This window comes from Lathamus discolor, chromosome 4, assembly GCF_037157495.1.
Source record: "Lathamus discolor isolate bLatDis1 chromosome 4, bLatDis1.hap1, whole genome shotgun sequence".
Lineage (NCBI taxonomy): Eukaryota > Metazoa > Chordata > Aves > Psittaciformes > Psittacidae > Lathamus > Lathamus discolor.
The window spans coordinates 1,541,544-1,564,784 of NC_088887.1; the positions used below are offsets into that span (position 1 = coordinate 1,541,544).

At 42.6% G+C, this 23,241-nt stretch overlaps 1 long non-coding RNA gene across 11 annotated transcripts in view; it reads left to right on the forward strand.

Moving 5' to 3' along the window:
- LOC136012886 (uncharacterized) overlaps nucleotides 1-23,241 on the forward strand; it is a 332,231-nt gene that overhangs the window by 304,354 nt on the left and 4,636 nt on the right. For all 11 annotated transcript variants that reach the window (XR_010612039.1, XR_010612044.1, XR_010612037.1 and 8 more), the window contains 3 exons: nucleotides 243-372; nucleotides 5,919-6,027; nucleotides 17,052-17,240. This is a non-coding gene — a long non-coding RNA (uncharacterized LOC136012886). The remainder of the gene's footprint in view (nucleotides 1-242; nucleotides 373-5,918; nucleotides 6,028-17,051; nucleotides 17,241-23,241) is intronic.

A 23,241-nucleotide genomic window follows, 5' to 3' on the forward strand; every position in this document is an offset into this window, starting at 1 on the left:
CTTTATATTATGCTATAATTTGTTTGGCTGTAGTCTACTCAAAAGTGTGTGTGTGTGCATCTGTGTGTTTCTGTGTTTTTCAGGATCTGTGGTTATGCAGTTCTTTGGGAAAATGAGGATAAACAGCTTGCTTGTAATAAACAGTCCCGCAGCTTAATTTACTCACTCTGTGTTCTTCCTTTAAAGATCTAAGCAGAACCTCACATGCACTAAACTTCTGTTTCACCCATTGCCTCTTACAGGAGAAGAATGGTGTATTCACAGAAGGATTCGGACTTCATCTACACGCTGCTTCATGGTCAGTGGTTACGATTGTCTGAAAAGGCAGCAGTGGGCATTAACCAGAATCATACCGATGCAGCAAGTAGCTAGGTATGTTCTTTCTTTGGGTTTGTCTCTGTACTCACACACACTTCATAGGAAAAGTACTTGGTTTAAACTGTGTCTAGTTGTAATTATACCTTGTTCAAGAAAATGTCCTTTTTCATTTCTTCCTTGCAGGGTTTCCTCAGTATTTCAGATCTCATTTCCCCTCTTCCTTTTTCTCTTTCCGATATAAGCTTTAGTTCAAAGTTTCAGAGGTGTGTACTCTGGTTGTTTTCTGTTTCTTACTCCATCTTGGCTCCAGACTCCCAAGACATTTTGCTATAACTGTGGATTGAAAAAAACATCTGGACTGGAAAAGCGTTGTAGGAGATAATCAGATGCTGGTAAAGATGGTAACAGAGCATCTGATACTCATCAAGTGTAAATTTAGTAAAGGTAATTAAAAGGATCACAGTAAACTGAAAGAGGAGAGGCGGATCACAGGATAATCCCATGGAATGCCTTTAAGTGGTCCGTTATCCTCCAGGTTTGAGAAATGGGCGTTGTGAAGGTTCACGTTTGTCTTAAATACTCTGCCGTGGCTTGCACTTCACTGCAAACTATGTATTCTAATCTGCTCTCAGTCTGCAATACGTTTTTACACGAGTGCTTCGTACATGACTGTAGCCAGATTTTTAAGAGCATGAAGCATTTAAAAATGAATCTATTTGGTTACCTAAAAATGCAGTAAAGTGCTTGGTGAGATTGAGCCAGAGCTACCAGTAATTGTCACTGACATAAATTATATCCCTCCAAAATAATGGGAAAAAAAAAGGAAAAAGGAAAAAAAAATAGAAAGTTAAGCTCAGGCTATTCCAGTTCCAAACAGGTTTATACGTGCATAGAGATGCACATACTGAATGTCTTCAAGCACCTGATCTATTGGCCTTCAGTTATATACATACCTGGAGGGAGGGTGCAAAGAAGACAGAAAGAGTCAGGCTATATTATATATATATATATATATATATATATATATATATAAAATATATATATATTTAGCGATGCCCAGTGACAAATCCAGAAGAAATGGGCACAAACTGGAGTACAGGAGGTTCCCTCTGAACATCAGGGAACATTTTTCCTGTGAGGCTGACCAAGAACTGGCTCAGGTTGCCCAGAGAGGTGGTGGGATCTCCCTCCTTGGAGACAGTCAAACGCTGTCTGGACATGGTCCTGAGGAGCTGGCAGGGAGGACCAGATGACCTGAAGAGGTCACTTCCAACCTCAACCATTCTGTGGTTCTATGAAGTTCAAATTTTAGAAATACATGGTTTTAGTTCTGGTGGTTCCTGTATCAATTTCAAGCCACGCTCATGATTAATGAGCGAAACAAAGTGAACAGCTTGGAAGCAAACCTACTGGTGCTCTCTTCCGTGGCATCACTGATTCTTGTAAGGTCCAGGACAGGCTAAAAAACTCCCAGACAAACAAGGAATTAATTTTATGTCTACTTGGTGCAGTGCCTCACCAAATATTGGCAGACAGATCTTTTTTGCAGAGTAACTTTCCAGTATACCCGTATTCTTTTATCCTTCTAAACTGCTTGCTTGTATGCGTCAGCACCATATCCCATGGACAGAACGTTTCACACCCTTTTATCTTTCCTTTCTCAGAAAGAAAGCTAGACTCTTGATCTCTGGCACAATATCTCAGTTCAGTTCTTGGCCAAAGACTTCCTGTGTGACAAAGGTTATGTTGCTTTATTCAGGCAATGATCCACTAAGCTCCCAGTGGTTTCAATGCATCTGATGAGTTTTAGGTCTTGTTTCCTTATTTGAGGAATATAGCTAACAATACTTTCCTTTGGCTGCCCTTTACGCAGCTTCCCCATCTAGAAAATAATCTCTTTGTGGTAGACACAGTCTTCTGCTATATGTTTAACATTGTCTAACACAATAGGTCATTTGTCTTGGCTGGGAAGCCTTTGAGAGCTATCAGTGTCCAGCAGTGGAATGCCATTTGCACCTCTGGCTTTTCTTATATGGAAATTGGAATATTTCACCCAGAACTACAGCAGATCAAAACTCAAATCATATGTTTTCTTCTGAGGGAAGAAAGATCTGCGTGTATTTCATCCTGAGGCTTGTGGGTCTGGGCAAGGGGTTATGTCTTTGAAAGAGAAAAGCTTAGGAAGGAATGGACTGGCCTCAACAAATAACAGTAATAGTAGAAACTGTAATAATTAATGATACTGACAGCTGAAATGGCTTATTCTTTTTTAGCAATATAGGCCTGCAGTGTTACAAATTGTCTCCAAACCCAGATCTTGCACATAAGAGCGGAATCTAACGCTGCTCCGCAGCAGTTTCTCACAAACTCCAGGAGAATGCTGTCTGCACGTGCTCTGATATTTTGCACTGCTTGGTGAAAGCAATTCCCTCAAAGAGCAAAGGAGAAAGAAAATGAGCAGAGGGTCCCACAACTCATCTCAAGTTTCCTTTGGTGACTGTCTTCCATTTCTTTTTCATGAGGTCTTTGACAAGCAGCAGCAGTTATAAGATTTTCATTTCCTGGAACATTTCTTGCCAGTCTAAAGCTTCCTTTTTTGTTCCTTTTTTTTCCTTCCTTTTTTTTTTTTTTTTGTTCTTTTTTTCTTCCCCCCTTTTTTTCCTTTTAAGACAGATGTACAGCATGACTGAAGGAGAGATTCGTGACCTACTTTTCCCAAATCGCATATTGAGCTTTCTGTTCTTTCTGATGCTCACTACAGAGTTCTTCCCATTAGAAATCTCCTTGGGCTGGTTTATGTCAGCCTTCCCATGGCAGAACAGCAGGGCAAGGTATAACTCAGGTTGAGGAGGAAATCCTATCATCGTACTGGAAGAGTAAGAGATTGCCGAGTGTTAGTGAACAGGTCTCTGTACCTTCAGTAAATAAATAAAACCCAGACTAGAATGAAGAGACAGTCTGCTTTATCCGTCATTTGCTGAAGGGAATCCATGTGGATCCTTAATCAGGGCTAAGAAAACAAGGTTTAGGCAGTAGAACATGTTAAAAATTGGAAGTTGTGAGAAAAGGTCATGTGAATGTAGTCCATATTAGCAACACTTAGGATGATTAGACAGTGAGGGTAATCATTTTGCGTAAGACTGACTAACCCTCCTTGCCTTCAGTAGCATTTCATCACTTGTGAACCAAGGGGACATCTGACAGAGACCACAGCATCCCAACAATTTGGTAATGCTGTTTAAGAACATCCCCCAGCCAGAGCCGCCCATCAGATTGCTGGACAGCAGCGATGACATTTCGGTAGATGTGTTTAATTATATCAATACATCAATAGTGCTGACATTTCGAAGAGCTATCACCTCAGGATAAGCCAGCTCTAAAACTAATCTCTTCTCTGTCCTTCTCCATCTGCCCTGACAAATAAAGCTGCATGAGTCAGATTTTTAAACAGAAGTAGTACCTAAAGAGAGGTGCAAAGCACAGAGAAGTCCATTTGGGAGCCCAGAGCAGCCAATTCCCTCTGCAACTCTTAGTGGCCTGAGCATCTCTTTCAGAGCCGAACTTCAGCCATGGTTCCACTGATACCTTCAGAAATCACAAGGGAGAAAGAGAAAGGATGGTCCAATAAGGTAAAACACTTGAATCTGCTTAAATGAACTATCAGACAAAAGTTAACCCAAATAAGCACAGTTACATTGGCCAGAAGGAGGTACCAAAGCAGGTAGGTTTTGTCTCACTAGTCCACACATGCCCCGGCTGTTAACACCAGTTGGTTAACCAGCTCCATGCAGCCACTGCTGCAAAGCATTGAGACTCATGCTTGCGCTTTTCCACTGGTGCAGATTCAAACTGGTGCCATCAGCCAAAGCGAAAAGTCAGATCTCTAGACTCTGAGGAATCAACAATTGTGCTGCTAAAAGTGAGAAGTGGGAGATGCCTTAAGGAAATCATGCAAAAGCAAAGAGAAGGTAAAGCAACCGTTATATGGTTTGCAGATACAGGATGCAGCCCTCTTGCTTCAAACACACAGCAGCTCAGATAGCAATGTTATGCAGGATGCAAGTGGGAATCTGTCGTTTCTCATGGGTAATAGAAAACATTTAGTTGTCTCATTTAACATTTTTAGTCTTTACTGTTGTGTTTTCATGGCGCACGATATCTCAGAGAGAAAGGATTATTTTTTTACCTCTGCTGCTTGAAAGCAGGAGCCAAAAGAAATCTGTGGGAGTCCAGAAGATGTAGGATCAGTGGGGCTGTGCTCACAGCTGTAACAGGATTGGAGAGAGAGACACAGAAAGGGAGCACCAAAAATGTTGTTTCTTGGCCACAGTGCTAACAGGAGTAGGCCAGGGAGGCTGCAGCTTATACCAGCAGAGTGCATCCCTTCTGTGGGGTCCATAAATAGCTGAGGATCTCCAGGCTAAAGCAAGACCCTGACTGCCACTGACATGTCTTACAGCCTGCTGACGGGGGGAGACAAGCAGTGGGAACTGAGTTTGCTCCACTTCACAGTTCTTCTTGCTTGGTTCTTGGCTGCTCTTCTTGAGTACCAGTGACAGGCACAAACAGGGGCAGCAGGCAAAGCTCAAGAGTGAAGCCCAGTTTTTTCCACCACTGCTGTCTCTACCAGAGCCTTTCCTGACTGCCGAATCTTCCTTTGTGCTTTACAAACCTTCCATTAGATGTTTGCACCAATAATTTGAAAGATAAAAGTCATAGTATTTAATCTGAGGTATTGAAATAGAGCAGTCCACTGTTTAAAAAACCAAAACAAATCAAAACAAAGTCTTAACTCATCTTTTGCCTAATGTCGCTCAAGGCAACAAGTAATTCTTTAATAACTAAAATAATTCCTTAGTAATTAAAACAACTTGGCAAAAGCGATGGTTTTGGTTTGGAAAAAGCCCTACGTTATACTTCTTTATTCACTGTAGCAGACAGTTCTCTCTAAGAGAATTGTTCTTCTCTGTTAGAGATGTTCCCACAGAGTAAATCTTTTAAGGACTACACCCTGTGAGCCGAGGGCGTATTTCCTGTTTATGGCCATACAAAACCAGCAAGTCTCCCCTGTAGTGTTCCCAGGGCAGTTTTCCGAGCCGAGCCATTCCTAGTGTATTTTCCAACCAGATCAACAATACCAGTTCTCTACAACCTGGAAATCAATTTTGGTTTGATTTATTTTGCGGCAGATGAAGGAAGTTGTTATGTTTTGCCGCCGGACCTGACTCATGCTCACCTGAACAGCTTCCCAGGCCCTGTCCTCTGCCACTGACTCAGTCAAACTGTGTAGGAACATGCTTTTGGCAATGAAAATCAACCGGAGGCTTACTCAGGCATTCATATATCTACTTAGGCGTAATGAAAATGCACTCAGGAGAACTTTCCTACAGCCATTTGTTGTGCTTATATCGCTTCTGTCCACACCGACTTCATGCCAAATTCAACCAACAGTTTTCAATTGCTTTTAAGTGTTCCTTTTGACTGTGAATGTTGGGTGGAAATAGCTACTAATTTTGAGCCTTATCCTGCTCCATGTTCTAAGTACTTCTAAATGCTTTTTGTATCGTCCTTATGGCCTTTCATTTCTTCTTTTCTTTCAGTTTTTCAGAACCACAACTGACTGGCTGAAATTGAAAACTCACTGAAGGGCATTTCCTATCTCACTTCAGGCAGCTGCACACGAAATCGATGCAAAATCAGCTTTCGCAGGTGAGCTGAGCTTAATTCCTAATTTGCTGAAAAGCAGGAAGTGTTTAAGACCATTTGGCCTTGAAGAACTTGGGAGAACCTTTTAAGAGCCTGAGAAACTTTCTGACAAACGTCCTGGTCACAAACTTTCCTCCAGCTTGATCCTCTTTGGAAAGTGAACAGCAATGCACGAACATCAACACCATTTCAGTGTTACAATATAAAAAGCAAAATTACATCAGTGAGGACTTTTTATACAGGACAGTTATTTTTGTACAGTGTGTTTTGATTAGGTGAGATGTGCCCTGAAGAGCACCAAGATTTGTTTTAGATGGTGTTGGCAGGGACAAGCTTGGCTAGTAAGCCAGGAAGGATATTTGGGGAATAGGAAGAAATACTGGACAGACTGAGCATCACATAGCTTGGCCATCTTAAGCTGCTGAGGACACTTGTTCAACCTCTCTGCTCTTCCCCTGCTCACCCAGCTCCTGACATGTCCTAAAGAAGGACCTGCTCATATCTTGTGTGCTGAGTTGGAGACGTAGGCGCTTTATTTTCCCAGTGTCTTTTCTCTTTACGCCTCTAGAGAGGACTTCTGAGATTTGATCTGTCTGCAACGTTCCTGGTATCACAGTACTTCTTCTTAACACTTCTGCTGCCTCATTGTTAATTTCCCTGATCGTTCTCAGATCTGTTATCTTTCAGCCACCTCGAGTGACATCTCGTGCCTTCCCTCATTCTCTTGCATCTGTTTTTACCTAAAGTACAGAAGTTTAGGATGGAAGTCTGATTTTTTTTTTCTCCAGCTCCATATCTTGCTTTCTAATGTATCCCAGACAACATCTATCAGATTGATCAAGAGTTGCTCTACATCAAACCTTCATTAAGCAAAATCATGATCAGAGCAGTTGCTGCCTGGCAAGCATCAAACATCTTCTCTGTACCTCATACTGTTCTACTCTAGCTCTTTGCTGATAAATGCAGTACTGACTTCTTCAGATACAAAGGTGGGTACTGCATTCACACAAGATATCCGTCTTTATCTCATGGGCTCATGAGGTATCATAAGCATTTATCTCATAGGTGTTACAACTTTATTGTTAGCTCCTCTCATTCAGTCTTTTATTTTGGATCACGATAGGTTTTGCAAACCCCAAACGTTTGCCACTGACTTCGTTTTTATTCCGGGTGTCATGTTCTCACTGCATGCCTTAAATTTTAGGGCAGCAGAGTGTTTATCATAGTGACTAAATGATTTAAGTCACTGTTGACACTGTCACTTTCACATCATTATAAATATCTTGGCTCCAAAGGATTCAGGTTGTGTGATGAACTCCAATAAATCTCTTCCTTAATATTGTCAGGGCTTGAAATGGAAATGTCTGCAGTAAGGAAAAGACAGAATTGCAAGGGTGTCATACTTATCTCTGCAAAATAAATGGCGAGTTTTTTAATCTTTGCCATCAAGAATGATAAACGTTTCTGCAGTTGCTTATTATAGTGCTGCACAGAAGCCCTCCTGCATTCTCTCTCTGGTTGTGCAGAATTATTAGGGTAGGCCAATGAGGAGTATTATGTATTTTAATGTACAGAGTTAAAATCCATGCTAAATAAATCTGTGTCTGCCCTGCCCTCAGTGTCCTAAGTCTCTGCAAGAGCAGGAGAAGGCTGTCATTGAAACCAAGACCACTTCATATTAAGCTGACAGGGAAAAGTGTTCTTAAAGTAGGATTAAATGATATCAAAACTCCCTTTGAGTAGTGCTTTTGTTTTAATACTCTGAAATAGCTTAAGGGGGCCTCAGCGTAGCTGAGGATCAGAGACAAAGAAATACAGTGTCAATAAAAAGAAATACTGGGGTTTAGTTTGGCTGTGGATGTTTGTGTCTTTCCATACAGTGTTTTAGTATTTGTAAAGAATTTTTAGTGGAAATCAATGAACATTAGTAACGATCAGGTAATATAAGAAGCTGCATTTCACAGAATGGTTTTTATGGGCAAAATATCAATGGGCTTCCAGGATTCACAGCACAGGACAGCACTAGGGAGGAAAGGAGCTATAAACGGCTCAACCTCACTTGTCTCACATAATCAGCACAGAAGTCTATACGCAGGCCACTGACAGCTTTAAAATGGAGCAAAATACCTTCAGCAGTCTCACAAAACCAAGGGAAAAGTCACATCTAAACCTAAACCATAAGAAAGAGGAAATAAAGCACAAAAGAAGCTGGGGATCTGGTGGGTATTTTAATAGCAGCATAGGAAAGATGAGAGCTAGGCAGTATTTTACATCAGCTTATAGAGACAGGGACACAGTGGCCCCCTGCCATGGGATAGGAAGCTCCTATGGGACCCCCAGCTCCACCAGCTCTGACCCTGCTAGCATCTCCCCTTTGCATGGAGAGGGATGGCCTCATCCTCTCAGACCCACAGGCAGGTTTCTCATGTGTTTCTCCAAAGCCAAAGCTTCCTTTGGAAGGGAATTTGAGACACAAGGCTCCCTGGAGCACGCACCAAGTCTGCCATCTGCCTTTTTGTCTGAGACAAGATATACTACTGAGTGCTTGTGAAACCATGCATATAAACACCAGCTAGGGCTAACAGAAAGTATGGGTCTCATAGCTGTTGCATATTGCTTGGGACTCGAAAAGGCTCATTTTCCCTTCCTGGTGTTCCTAACCTGAAAGACATTTTGTAGTCAAAACTACTGTGGCAACCGGATCTGACCTTCTAAAGAACACAAGCTGAGAGATTAATTAAGAGAGATGCTTGAATTACTCTTCTTTGCAGGAGCCTGGTGCAAAGCTTATGGCACAGAACCTGAGAATTCATCATCTAAATGAGTGAAGAGTCAAAACTATGACTGGAATTTAAACAGCTCATTGGTACCATCTATGTGCCAACGAGCCCGACTGTGAAAGCTGACATAAGCAGTCAGCCTTTTACAAGAACTATCTCTGTATACACATGAAGCCAGGTAATGGATAAAACGATGGAAAGATGTATTCAAGAATATATAATCCCAGTGAATTTTGCACCAGCAAAACATGCTATTGAAGGCTGCTTCTGTGCAAGTCCACCAAGCCTTTGACACCACAGATTAATTCCGGATTAGAATAGTAGGATCATAGAATAGTTAGGGTTGGAAAGGACCTTAAGATCATCCAGTTCCAACCCCCCTGCCATGGGCAGGGACACCTCACACTAAACCATCTCACCCAAGGCTTCATCCAACCTGGCCTTGAACACCGCCAGGGATGGAGCATTCACAACCTCCCTGGGCAGCCTATTCCAGTGCCTCACCAATTCCTTCTTCCTTCAGCACTTCCCAGTTGTAATCCGGAGAAAATTCTGTTTTCCATCTTAGCTCACCCCTTTGACCAGTGGTGTTTCCACAGCAGTTAATGCAGACAGGTGCTGTACTCCTTAGCGCCAACAAGGCACATTAGTACCTTGCTGTACTGTGAGGAAATACCTCATTAGAATCACATACAATATTCTGCTAAATTCTTTCATTATGTAAAGTCTTCCAAGAAGAGTATCCCAAACCTGGAAACAAGGCTTTAAGGTAAATATGAAATGCAGCTTAATAAAGAAAGAAGAGGAGGAGAGGGGAAGTTGAATGTTACTGACTTTATTGAATGTCTCTATTCAAATATCTTGCATAAGCAGACATGTCACTTTAATCAGACAAAACCCACCGGGAAGGTGGTAATTATTTGTATTACTTCTTGACAGCTATAAAAAGCTAAAATGTTACTGTGCAAATTCTGCCTGAACTATTTAAACAGTTGAAAAATGTGATTTAACAGCTAAAACAAACTTGATTCAGGCTGATCTCTCATCGACATGTGGGAGATGAACTAGGCTGGCTCTTTGTACAGGGAATAGAAATTAACTGCACAGTGCCCTCCACCTAACATGGCTAAAACCTGATAACAGATACACCCTAAAACCTCATCTGACAGCAGACAGGGTCGGGGGTTTGCCTTGGAAATTCCCAGAGGGCTTTAGCAGCCGGGCAGAAGTGCCAGGACCTGTGGATGACGCTGCCTTGCACAGGCAGAGGAGGTGAGGAAAGGCAGGAATGAGGTTGTGCAGTATTGTTTGCATTGTCAGGTCTGCTCCAAGAACATGATGTGCCAAGGAGCAAGGCTTGAAGGGTCTAAAGCTCCATGCCAGCACTGGCGGTAGACCCTGGGTTAGGGCCACCTTTGTTGCCTGGTGCACCAACAAAGCCAGCATGAGAGAGGCTTTGTAAATGCAACTCCATGTTTTCAACCACCAAGTGAGCTTCCAAGAGAGAGGTGTCAGAAGATTTAACCCAGCTCAGCCCTGGGGAAGGCCCTGGGCTAGCGATCACTTACACTAAAATGCTTGTATTAAGGGTTTTTTGTTAAACACTGGCCTTTGATACTTGTTGAAAATTACAACACTGACAAAAGTGCAATGGTTTCCAACAACAAAATCTGTGTGTCCGGTGTGGAAATGACACAAACGCTATTATCAGAAATCTGTTTCTGCTTATGGGTCGCGGTGTTGATAAACTAACATCACATAGATTATGCCCATTGCAGGGGGTTGGAACTAGATGATCTTGAGGTCCTTTCCAACCCTAACTATTCTATGATTCTATGCTAAGGACTTCTTCCTTCTTTCTGCATGTTCACAGTCTCTGCTGTGCTTTTCCCTGCTTTGTCTTTATAACAATACCATAGAAAGCTGTTTTCCACTTTTACTACTCCTAGATACCCTAGACTCGCCTCTAAAACCTCAAAAAAGTAGGGATTCTTTTAAAAAGCAGAATATCTGAATAATTAAATAAGAAATGAGTCTCTCTGCAGGCAGTGGGATTAATAAAGCCTGGCTCTCTAAAGATTTGTCTTATTTCCCTATAAGCTCTTTGATTTCATCAGTAATTTGGGTTCCCACGTTCCTTACTTGATCGCCATGGCACAAGGGAAAGGCTGAAAACACTTGCTAGCTGGACAGCCAAGAGTAGATGCTTTGCTACCTGGACCGGGAGCTCTATTTCAGTTTCTGTGCCAGACAGGCCATGTCTGTTTTCAGCCGTCCCTTCATCCTCACCGAGGCTAGAAATATATCTTCAACAAGCATTGGAACTGTGATTCCTGTACTTCTAATGATTTCATACTTGCTTCCACCTACTTCTAATGACTGCAATATCAAAAGGGTCAGGAAATAACCGCAGAACTGAGAAATCCTGCATCTGAGTTCTCCTTTTTCAAGCAGAAGAAGGATTAGTCAGACGTAACACTCCAAGCACTCTCTCCTTTCTCCTCTCATCTCTTTGCTGTCACAGTTTGGAAGCCTGTCTCCGCCTGCAAGCGGCTTTGCCATTGCTGAATTGAGGGCCTAAAACTCAGTTCCTGTAATCCAAACTCAGCAAGCAGTGCAGGCAAGGGCACTGTCCTCCCCCCATCCCTGTGTTAGGTGAAACAGTGAGATCCATTCTCACTGCCTAGTGGTCTAAAGTAATTCACTGTAATTGTTCAGCCCCAAAATATGCTTGGCAAAGACATGGAAAGAACCATATAGAAGGCAAGAAGAAGCTGAAGGCTATTTCAGATTGATATAAGCAGGTAGAGTCTCACAAAGAGAAAAAAGGTCTTGAAGTAAGCTTTATGCATCAAGCACTTACCAGAACAGAGGAATGCCCACTAAAACACCGAGTTTACCTGCTAGTAATGGAGGCTTAGTGCTCTTGGAAGTCCAGCAACTTGACTGGAAGGTGCATCTCCTAAGGAAGGCTCCTGCCCGTCTGGAGAAGCCCCATGAGCAGGGGCAGGGGTTTTTAGGACAGTTTGAGGACTACTGGAGCTCATTGGCCTGTCTGTGGGAAACCAAAGTGTTGGATTTTTTTCTCTGTGCTGGCAGATGTTATTTAAATACCTTTACATTTCTGCTGACAGTCAGCCTGGTGCAGCAGGGACAGATCCCGTGTCACGTTCCATCAGTGCGGTGCAATGAACCTCGCCTATTTTGGGAGGTTTTTTTTCATCAGTTTTTCATTCTGCAGCCTCTAACCACATGCTCGGAACTCTGACATCTTCCTACCCACCTCCACCACCGCCATGTGTATCAGATCTGTGCTGTTTGATGTGCTGTTTCCTGTCAGTGTTCCAGTACGTTTGCTCCTTCTAATGACTTGCTTTTCTCCTTTGAACAACTTCTTCCTCACGTTGATTTCCTGGAGCACTTATCATTTATTGATGGATAGTTAATTATCACTAGGCAATAGATCTTGCTCAGCTCCCTGAAAGCAGCAGCTGACATTTTGTGTGCCTCACTACCAATGATCTTTCACAGTCACAGATATTCTTCGCAGCAGATAGTACACGAACCTGCATTTAATCACACCGAGCGAGTCAAGGATTCTTCTTTGTCTTTGGTTAAATCTCTGCCTATCTGCAGAAAATCCTGATCAATTTCCAGGCTCGTCTCTGTTTACCGAGTGATTGATCGCAGGCACCAGCTCTCCTCTACCAAGAAAACATGCTACCCTAAGACCACCAATGCTGCTTTGCAGCCATGGGGCATTTCTGCTGCCTTGCTCCCTGCCTGCAAAGCCCAAGGCACCCCTCCAGTCCTGCGTGCTGTTTTCCAGGAGGTGTACATTCACTCAGGTTTCCTCACTGTGCAGCATCTCCCCAAAGGTCTAGGGGGATGCCCTTGTGAAGTATCTTGTGATGCCCTTGTGCAGCATCTCCCCAAAGGTCTGGGGGGATGGCCTGACCCTCACTGTGAAGCAGAGCCCTCTGACACAGCAGTGAGAGAGAGCTGGCTCTCATCAGCCTGGCTGTCTCCTGTGTGCATAGAGAAATTGGAGCCACCCTGCCCAAAGCCATGGTTGGTGAGGTGGAGTTTGCTTCTTAGTTGAGACAAACGCATACAGACAACAGCTATACAATTCCCCAGACAGACCCACTACCCCTGCCACACATGCACACACAGGCCACAAGCCATGAAGCTATCTCTGCTGCTGTTCAGACTTGTTTGTATCTACAGTCTTTCTACCCTTTAGCAGAGGAACTTGCTCTCCTGTCAGAATGCAGTGTAAGAGGGAAGTTGTGAATGCTCTGTCCCTGGCAGTGTTCAAGGCCAGGTTGGACAGAGCCTTGGGTGCCATGGTTTAGTGTGAGGTGCCCCTGCCCATGGCAGGGAGGTTGGAACTGGATGATCTCAAGGTCCTTTCCAACCCTGACTATTCTATGATTCTATGTCTAAGTGATAGATTCCAAAATGGTAGAAGTTGATCCAAAGCCGGATGCAAACTGCTGTTCAAATGTATTTCACAGTTAAAGATGATTACCATTGGTTTATGGACCCTGTTGTGAGCATGAGAAACAAGATGGAAATACTGACCCTGATGTCTGCTTTTTTGTGAAGTCATGTCCCGGTTTGGCTGCTGTTCCCCAGTCGGTGCTTGCGGTGGGAGAGTTTATCAGCCAAATCTGCAGCAGTCAGGGTAATCACTGTGGTTTTAAAACACAGTGAAAGGTCCCCGAGTGCATCAGCTACTGTTAGCAGGCAGGACATTTCTCATAGTTTCACACTTGGTCATGGAACTGGTGCTTTGTATGCAGTGTGTTTGATTCACCCCCTTTTGCTGGGGTCCTGCGTACATTCACCACACAGGACACTTTTTTAGATAAGAATTCCTCCTGTGACTTCACAGCACTGTTTCGTTCCTATTGATTGATCTTACCAGGGGAAGTATCACGTTGCTTCTGATTGATGACTGTAGGCCCATTGCACTGAGAAAGCAGCGGCAGACGCACAAAACTTCTGGCTGTTAATGAATGGGAGAAGCCTGGTTAATCCTAAGAAGGTGTTGTTTAGACCTAATGATTTAGATTTGGGTTTTAAACGCACCTCTTGTGTTTTTTCTCTGTTATGGTATTGATATAGCACAGCTTCTTCACTTGGTATTAGAGGTCTCTCACTGGAGTCTCCACAGAGAGAGTCCCGGTGAGAGAAAGTATGCATCTATACTTGCAGCAGCTAGGTGTGAAACACTACCATATGAGACTAGTCTTGTGTTTTGCTCTTGCTGCAGGTGATTGGGACTGTCAAGTCACACATTAAGCTTTTATCCCTCAACACATGGCCTCAACCTGCTCCCACTGAAGTTGGAGGAAGATTTGCCTTCTGCTGGATCAAAAGGCTTTGCTTAGAATAGTAGCATCAGGGTTGGCCTCTAACTTGCGAAAGCTCCGTCCAGCTACAGCAATGTCCCTCTCACAGATTTGGAGATGTCCTTCTCTTCTTTGTTGCAAATTCTTTCCCCTTTCTCAATTAAAGTGTTCATTATGTATGTCACACCTTAGGTTTCATGCACTAGCAGATGTTAAGGAGATTGATTCAAGCTTTTACACTCCATTTCATCTTTAATCCAGCTCTCTCCTTTGATCTGGCATTCCACCTAGAGTTGGATTTTTTCTGGTTCTGTCTGTTGGTCTTTGTACCTACCCCATGCCCCCTTTCCCACTTTGCCAAACCTTTCCATCCCTTCACCTTGATTATCACAGCCACCTTCTCCTCTCACTCCTACAGCAACAACCCAGACCCCCTGAGGTTCACTGTTAAGATTGTCCTCGGACTTGCTCCTGTGATGATGTTGTCCCTACTTTGGTTCCTACTCTTCAAACACCGTCATGAAGGAGAAGCCTTAAAAAGCTGCCCATCTTCTTTCTGCCATGTTTGATTGTGCCAGTCCACACCTGCCCTGAGCCACATTGCTCTGGCACCTTCAGTGTCTCCCTCGTTTGTGCCCAGCATCAGAATCTAACACTTTATCTCCTGCCTCCTCTCCTATTGTCAGTCAGTACCCACCGTTGCCACCTAATGTCCTTCAGCTCCCTCTTAAAAACATGCATGCACCTTGAAGGGCAGTGAAAAACGTTACTTATCTACCAGACGTGTTCTTTGATGGGATCTCAAGCTGTAGTCAAGAGCGCATTGAACTTCAGTGCCCGCCAGAGTTGTACTCTGAGTTCTGGCACAGGCAGTGGGGAGGGAGGCACGTTGATTTCTTGTAGGAGAGGTCTGGTTTAGGCACCTGTCAGAGAATGCTGAGATGAACTATCCTCCATGGCATTGCCTGTTGATTGTGATGGTTACAACTAGCTTAATGCATAGCTTTTAGAGGTCTGAAACTGCAGCTCATCTTCCACCTGCTGCCTGGCAGATGCGCTCTACATACCCATACTGCTTTTAGAGAGCATCACTAGTCACCTTTCTTTTCATGCCTGCTGGGGTCAGGGGTGACAGCCACATGCTGCTTCCCTCTGTATGCCTGTGAATGGGGAGTGAGGTCCTGGTCCAGCTCCCACCTGTGAGCTTGGTGAAATAAGGACCTTTGGAACCTGGCAATTAGCACTGGAGAAGCAAGCAGGGTCATTTCACTCTTTGCTCAAAAGCCCCATGCCCTAAACACCACACCAGAGAGGGAAAATTCGGTTCTGTTGCAGAGAAAACAGTGCTCTCCTTTCCCACATACATGAGGACAGCTTCGGGAGTGAGTGAAGGGGGAAACGTGGCTTTCTGATACGCAGCTGTTCCTCTGGGCCACTCCACCTGACCTAGAATAGCTAAATGGAGCAGATTGCACAACGGTAATGTAACCTACAGGGTACATACATTTGACTCCATATCGCTGCATCTTGTCAGTGGTGAGTTTAAAGTGCAATACACCTGTTTTCCCTTAAGATTGAAAGGTGCTGTCCTCCTCGGTCAAGGAAGAGAAGCAAAATTAGTTCATGCCATAGTTCCAGACGAAGGGGTAGAAATTCACTACAATGTTTTATACGCATTATGTTTTCTTTCTTTTTTATTTCCCCAAACCAAAGGATAATTCTCTAGTCAGAGGAAGAAGAAATCTGAAAAGAAAAGAAGATAACTCATGAAAAACAGTTCCAAGGCTTTAGGAGAAAATAACTTCACCTCCCATCCTTCAATAAGCAATAGGGAGATCACAAAGCTGCTTGAAAGGTTTTCTTCTGTCGTGCATTTTGTTGGTAAAAGCACATGTAGTATCACTTGTGATCAGAAGCTTCCTGGACAAAACCAAACTCTTTGGCTTGACTGCAATTTCTGATGGACAACAAATAATAGGGGCTTATAATAAAATAAATATATATATGCAGAGACATAAACAAACCAAATCTATAAAAATGTATGCACGTTTATCTCTGAAATCCAGACTAAATCCCATCTGAAGGTTTGTAATTTATTTTACAGAGGAAATGAATCACAAAAAGTAAGCTCATGCATAGAATATGATATTTGCAAAGAACATGAAAGCTGCAGTCCTTATCTAGCTAAACAGTTAAAGATGTGCTTAAATGCCACATGGAATGGGGACCTCTGTAAGGATCAGCATAGACATGGAAGGGTTTTGCCCACTTTTAAAGTTTTAGGTGGAACTTTCTCACAAGAAAAAATTCAAGTTTTAATAAAATGCCTTTTCTGGTCATTTCGGCACCACGTGCAGATGGTGCAGGGGTTTGCCACGTGGTCTGTAGGAGACGGTCTCGCTATAGTACCCTTTATGGCAGAACAGGACATTTGTCCTCCAGGCCATTTGTACCAGTGTGATTTTTTTCTCTCCTTTCAATCACTGATACTGCAAATAAAGCCTTTATTACAAAATAAAGTAGTGAACATTGGAAGTGTTTCACAGTATGCTGAGCGTATAGCTTCTCCTCTAAAAAGGAAGCTAAAAGATCACATGTTCTGAGCTTCCTCACCCACTCAGAGTCCTTCCAGCTATTCCGCACATGCATTCCTTTACTGTCACCTACTGAAAAATTATATATTGTCTTCCTTAAAAGTGGCAAGTGTATATAAGCAAAATAAAAATGAATGGATGCCTTTAAAATACAGTTCCACTTTTCCATCTACTCTGACGTAAAGCATCTGTCAGTCTTAAGCCTTTCCTATTTCCACACATAATTTTAATGTTGAACTCAAGATAGTAAACCTCCCACTGGATTTCAAAGAGCTCTTTCTTCTCTTCCACAGATGTGACCGAGTCCTTGTTAACCAGATCCATCACTCATCAGCCTGTGGATATGTGGGATCCTGTTTCAGTGATTTTGGAGCACTTTGACTTGTCAGGTCCTCCTTGCCTACCTCCACTTCTCTGTTTCTTTCATGGATATCAGTCACCACCTTTTCCACTGTCCAAAGCACTTCTGTGGGTGCCTCCAGGTACATGGTTGTCTCTGTAATTTTTAAGTTAAATTCATGCCTCTTGGCCAGGCAATGCTTTTCAATGGTGTGCACCATTCCCAGTAGATGTGAAACTGAAGTTTGAGAAGCAGGGAAAAGCTCACTAAGGATATGTCCTTGTTAGGTTTTGAAGTCTGGGAAAAATGTTTACTTCTAGGCCCTCCTAGGGTGCACATTTTCACACCTTATAATCACCGTCCTGAAGAATTGCTGTCACATCCAGTGAAAGATGAGAGACATACATGTGATCTATCCAACAGGCCAGCAATGTGACTGATAAGCTGATCTTGCCTGCTCATTTTTTTCAGTCTGACTTTATCATACTTTCTGCTACAGGAAAAAGCTGTTTCAGTAATAAATCAGAACAAATAAAACTCTTCAGCCATGAAAACCAGACTGGACCCTTGTGCTAAAATTTGCTAGGGATGATTTAGGTATAACAGAATTCGGTCTTGTTCTGATGCAGGAGGCATGGATATGACAATCCAGTATAGATCCCTTCAAACAAACTGAGACCAAGATTTATGCGTCAAATTTTGAGGGCTCCTGTCTTGAGATATTAAAGGATGATCCCCTCCACAGTTTAGAAATTACTTCTTTATGTGACAGCCAGAGCTGTCCCTGAAATTACAATCTTCATTCCAAGAACTGCCCTTCGCAAATGTGAGCAAAGAAAGGAGAAAGTTATGGATTTCTTTGAAATCCAAACTGCAGATTTAAAAACAAGACCCTTTTTCCTCACAGCTACTAAAGAGAGCATGGTATACTTTTTCAGGGGTAGACAGTTACCTTCGATGTCCTGGCTTAAGTAAGTAATTACATTCTGTCCCCCTGTCTTCCCTGTAGGGTTCTGAATTAAAACAATAGTTAATCTCCTCCAAGGTGTGAGGCAGTATACCTGAGTTCCAGCCAGGAGACTTTACGTTTCTGCAGTAGATGCACTAATTACCATTATCCCCAGTGCCTGCCTAATCTGAAGTAAAAATACCTCTGCTTCTCCTCTGTCTGCACCTTCGGGGGTCCCAGAAGGAAACAGTATCTCTTAACTCAGAAAAAGCCTTTCAAGTCCTGTCACGCTGATGCTCTCCTCTTTCGCTTCTCCCTCACTCCTAGTTTTCAGGCAGAACTTTCTAGCGACTTTATTATTTATTTGAAGAAGACAGACATTTTAAAAGCCAGAGCGCTGGCAGAGTGGCTTTCTCTATGATCCCTTGATTGCCTCCATCGTACAAGCTGTGCCGATGAGCTGCAGCCACGCTCATACCCTCCCTGTGGCACTCTGTGAGGAGTAGGGTGAAGAAGGCACCTGTGGCTGCTGGTTTCACAGCAAGCCTGTGACCTTCTGCAGGCACACAAACCTGAGGTGAAGGTTGATGTTAGCTCAGTGCAGCTGTGGACCAAATATTCTTGTTTCAGAAGGGCTAGTTGCTTACTAAACAGCCACTGTCAGAAGAAGACATCATTGTTTTGGTCAAGGATCACATGGAGAGGGTGAGCAGAATGACTTGGTCACGAGAAGTGTGTCTTTTTCCTTACAGGAATTAATGTCTCTCCATAGCACAGCTGTAGGATTAGTGACCCTTTTCTGGTCTCTGCATATGCACTCTCAGGAGCAGCCTTGTATTTGTGCTGTCCATGCCTAATTGCCTGATTGCATAATTCCCCTCCTCTTAAATGGGAATCCAATTACAGCTTTCCATGTATGCCATCTGCTCTTACCCGTTGGCAAGTTTGGCAGTTTCCCTTTGAGAATCAGCAACCAGTAGTAGACAGTGGCCAGCCAAAATTAGTGAAACAACAGTATTTATTATTCATACAGCAGCAGGAACACAACACTAAAGAAAGAAATAGCTCAAAGTAGCAGCGGTTTATGTACAAGTCAAACTCAGGCAAAGCTCAGACATCAGTGATGGCAACCTAGAAAGTCTCATCTTAACCAGCTACCCCAGGGCTCCTCTGACTCTGTCTCTGATGTTCAGAGGGATTGAAGTGCCTGAGCATCTAAGTAGCTCTTGTAAATGGGACTCAGACATATCTGAATCACCAAGAAATGTTCTCCCCAACTGCAAGCCAGACTAGATATTTATGGATTTAATGAAAGCACAGAGTATGTGCACACGTATGTACCCTCCCCCTTCTTGTTCTGCCTGATCAAAGTTAACATAAAGGTTAAATAACTTCATCCTCTTTTAATCAGTGATTTCATACATGATTGGGTGGTTCCAGACTGAAGTTTCCTCTTTCAGAACAGGCTACCCTGCAGAGCTCTGATTTGGGTGGCCTTGCTTCTTCCATATTAACAGAAAAGAGGGGGTTTGCCCCCATAAATAATGCAGTTTTGTCCCAGAAGGCACTGCTTTGACTCTGTGTTGACAGAAACTTCCCTATGAGACTGTTAACAACCACTGACTGTGGCACTGCACTGCCAGGAAAAAAGCTGTCTTTCTGTCAGTCATTTTTCCACTATCCTAGTGAAAACGCAGGGTTGGCTCAATTCTTCCCTGGTATTGCAAACTGTTGAACCTTTAAGAAAACCGAATTGCATATACACCAGTGATCACTTCCATAGATGGGGCCTAAGGCAAAACACAGATGGAAAACTGTGCATCTTCTTCTGACATTTCCTGGAGAATGCTAGTCATGAACTTACAAATAAAAGCGCCAGGACCAGCTGCTCATTTTATCTGTGCCCTTCCAACCAGACCAGCTATTAAAGTCTCCTTACCCAAAATTCTCTCAGTTTGGGAAGAATCTCTGCAGGGCAGTTATTCGGATAATAGTAACAAGCTCTTCCATGACTGTTACATATATTATATCCCTCTGTGTATATGTATGGACATACCAAGGTATATGGTATACGTCTATATTATATAGTAAAATTACTATATATACCTTCTAAAATACAATAAATACATTATTACATATTATGACTATTATATACATACACATAATGTATATCATATACAAGTATATAATATACAGTGTATATATATATTATATATAGATAAATATATGTGTGCAAGAATACAAAAGGTAACTTGTGTATTCTTAATTTTGCTGTTCAACCACCCCTACATTTGTGTTCACTGGGCTTTGTTTTTCGTGCACCCACTCTTAGATAATGTAGAAACATCTGCAAATGTGATAGAGGCTCAAGCAGTACCTCTGTGTGCTACAGAGAGCCTCTCAGCTCTTGAACTCCGATGTAGGAGGCATGCAGCTCTGGGTGCAAGAAGCACCTCTGTTGCCATTGGAAAATAAAGAACCCTGGGCATCAGGATTCAGAGAATACAAGCAGAATAACTTTTCATTCCAATAGACTTTAGTGTCTGAAACTTCTGCTCATTCATAATGAAAGAGTAGTCCTGAAGAATAATCCAAAATACTGATGGGGAAACCTACATCTGATATCTGACCTGTCAGCACTGGGCAGTAATCTATTCTTAGCAAATAAAGTATAGCATTTCAGCTAGACCAATACGGAGTTGGACAAAGTCTTAACCTAGACATCCTACCCTGCCAGGAGCTAGCCTAATATCTCAAAATACAAAATTTAATTCATCATCTTGCCTAATATTGGACCCACAATGCATAATAAGGGCTCTAAGTCTTTTAGATATTATTTTTTTCCTGAAATACATATATTATTTATCAATACTGCTGGTATGAAGGTTCATTGGAAAAGATGGATTCCATGTGAAGCAAAAATGTCATATTCTTTCTGTAGCAGTGAGCTGAATTCATATCTCGCTGCTCCCTACTAAATAATATTCACTGAAAACCTGAGTGTAAAGGTCTTTATGAAATGTTTATTGAGAAAGCACATATCCTACCTATAATTTCTAAAGCAAAATGAGTAGGCTGATGTAAAGCGTTTTGAAAGTACGTATGAAAAGTTAACCTGATACACCACATCTGAGCCGTTCCTGTTATTCCAGTTGAGAAAATTTACAAAATAAGTATGTGCAGTGGGAGACTGCAGCATGATATTAACTCAGGTGAATGCATTATAATAGTCAATAATTTAATCACTTTTCAATTCTTGTAAAACAAAGAACATTTTCCAGCATTGTCTGAACTACGCTCGCTGTAATCAATGCGTGTTCAGCTCCTTTACACGAGAGAATTGAGTTCACCACCCTGGATAATGAAGACCTACTGTATTTTAGACCTTAACTCGGCAAGTGATTGAACATTATCTGCTTCACAGGAAAATACAAGTAGAATGAGCTCTTCAGCTGTAAACAATTCAGTCATAGAGTGGAGGTATTTCTTAGTTAACCGTCTCAACTCTGCTGTGTGGTGCACCGATACTCCCTAGCCAGTTCTGGATTGCATATCATTGTCCATCCCAAAAAGGGAACGATCATGGCCTGACTGCGTTTTCTTCTCCCTGGCACAATGGGAAGAAAGAAAGTACTGGAATAATCTCCTTTGTCATCTAGAAATAGCTCTTCCTTCTTTCTCTCTCCCACCTCCCTGTGGTTAATCTGTATGGTGTGACAGCCCTGCAAATGCATTGCCATGCTTTAGCAATATTACTTTGGTTTATATTTATGATGCAGAATTAAGGGTTTAGATTATGGGGTTTTTTTTTTAGAATATCCAAAATACAAAAAAGCACTCGGCATCAAAGTAATCAACTAATTCCTGTTTCCAGAGCTGTTCAGATCATTCGTTAAACACCACGAGGTTCTGACAGATGCCACCGTGACAGATTTCTTCCTCCCATGTTGTTTTCATTGCCACAGCTTTTTTTATTTGGGCCGTAATTGCATTTGGGCTTTCAATGGCGTGTAGTCAAACTACCTCGTTATGAATGTTAATTTCCTGACAATAATTGAAAACCAATCCATATTTTTAATCTGTGGCAGGTGCTTGGCTACAACAGCCTCCTTTTGTTGTTCTTGCCATTGACATACAACATGGGATCCAGGAAAATGTCTGGTTCCCTTGGCTATCTTCCCGACACTGGCTTTGTTAAATGACTGGTTTCACCTAGCCAGATTTGGAATGTTTGCAATCATGTCCTTGTAATGACGCTTATTGCCTACCACCAGTTCATAAGGCAGTTCTTCAGCATTTCAGCCTTCCCTCGTTAGCACTCACTCGGTAAACAGCACACTCTGTGGTGCATTGTATCCTGATGCAGCTTCCCCAAAACCTTCCAGAAAGCCTGTCAGACACCATGGGCAGTCTCGGTGCTGCCATGTGCCTGAAGCATGACCATAAACCTAGACCACTAGAAAAAACATGGGGGAGGTAATCAAACAGAATAAGTCCACAGAGGAAATGCTGTGTGTGGCTGTCTACACGGCATACAGGCATCCCACGCAGAGGTAATGGTTCTGGTTTAGAAAGCAGAATTAGGTAGCTTTTCCATAGCTAATATATTAACAACTTTTCGGCAGCAATCTTGAGTCTCCGTACCACTAAACTGTACCTATGTGCCCTGTGGAATCCAGTGTAGCTTCATAAAAGATCCACGTAGTTTTGTGTGTACTTAAATGCTTTCCTGGGCTATTTAAAACACTTTCATTGCACCCTACCTGTTAAAAGCAGACCACCATAACCCTGGAGATGGGAATAGTTTAAAAACACTCTACCTGACTGAGAAATCTTGACATTATTGCTGTCAGCCTGTTTCTCACAGGTGAGGAGTGAAAACACTTTTGCTTAGCATCTTTCTCCTCTTGTTTCTGGCCCACCTCCAGTCCCATCTCCCCAGGATTCCTTATGCATTGCTAATAGGCAGCTGCAATTAAAGTCCTTTAAAACAACCTGCTGTCGTACCAGTTGACTGCAAGCTCTGCAGCAGCATCACAACCTTTCATTTTTGTTAAGGACATGCAGTTTTTCAAGCAGTTTGAATATATTTGATCTCTTCCATTTTAAAAGGGCCATCAGGAAGACTGATTGTTCCTAGCTAATTGCAGAGAGAGAAAAGAGGAAGGGAAACTGGTTGTCAGTAATAGAAAAA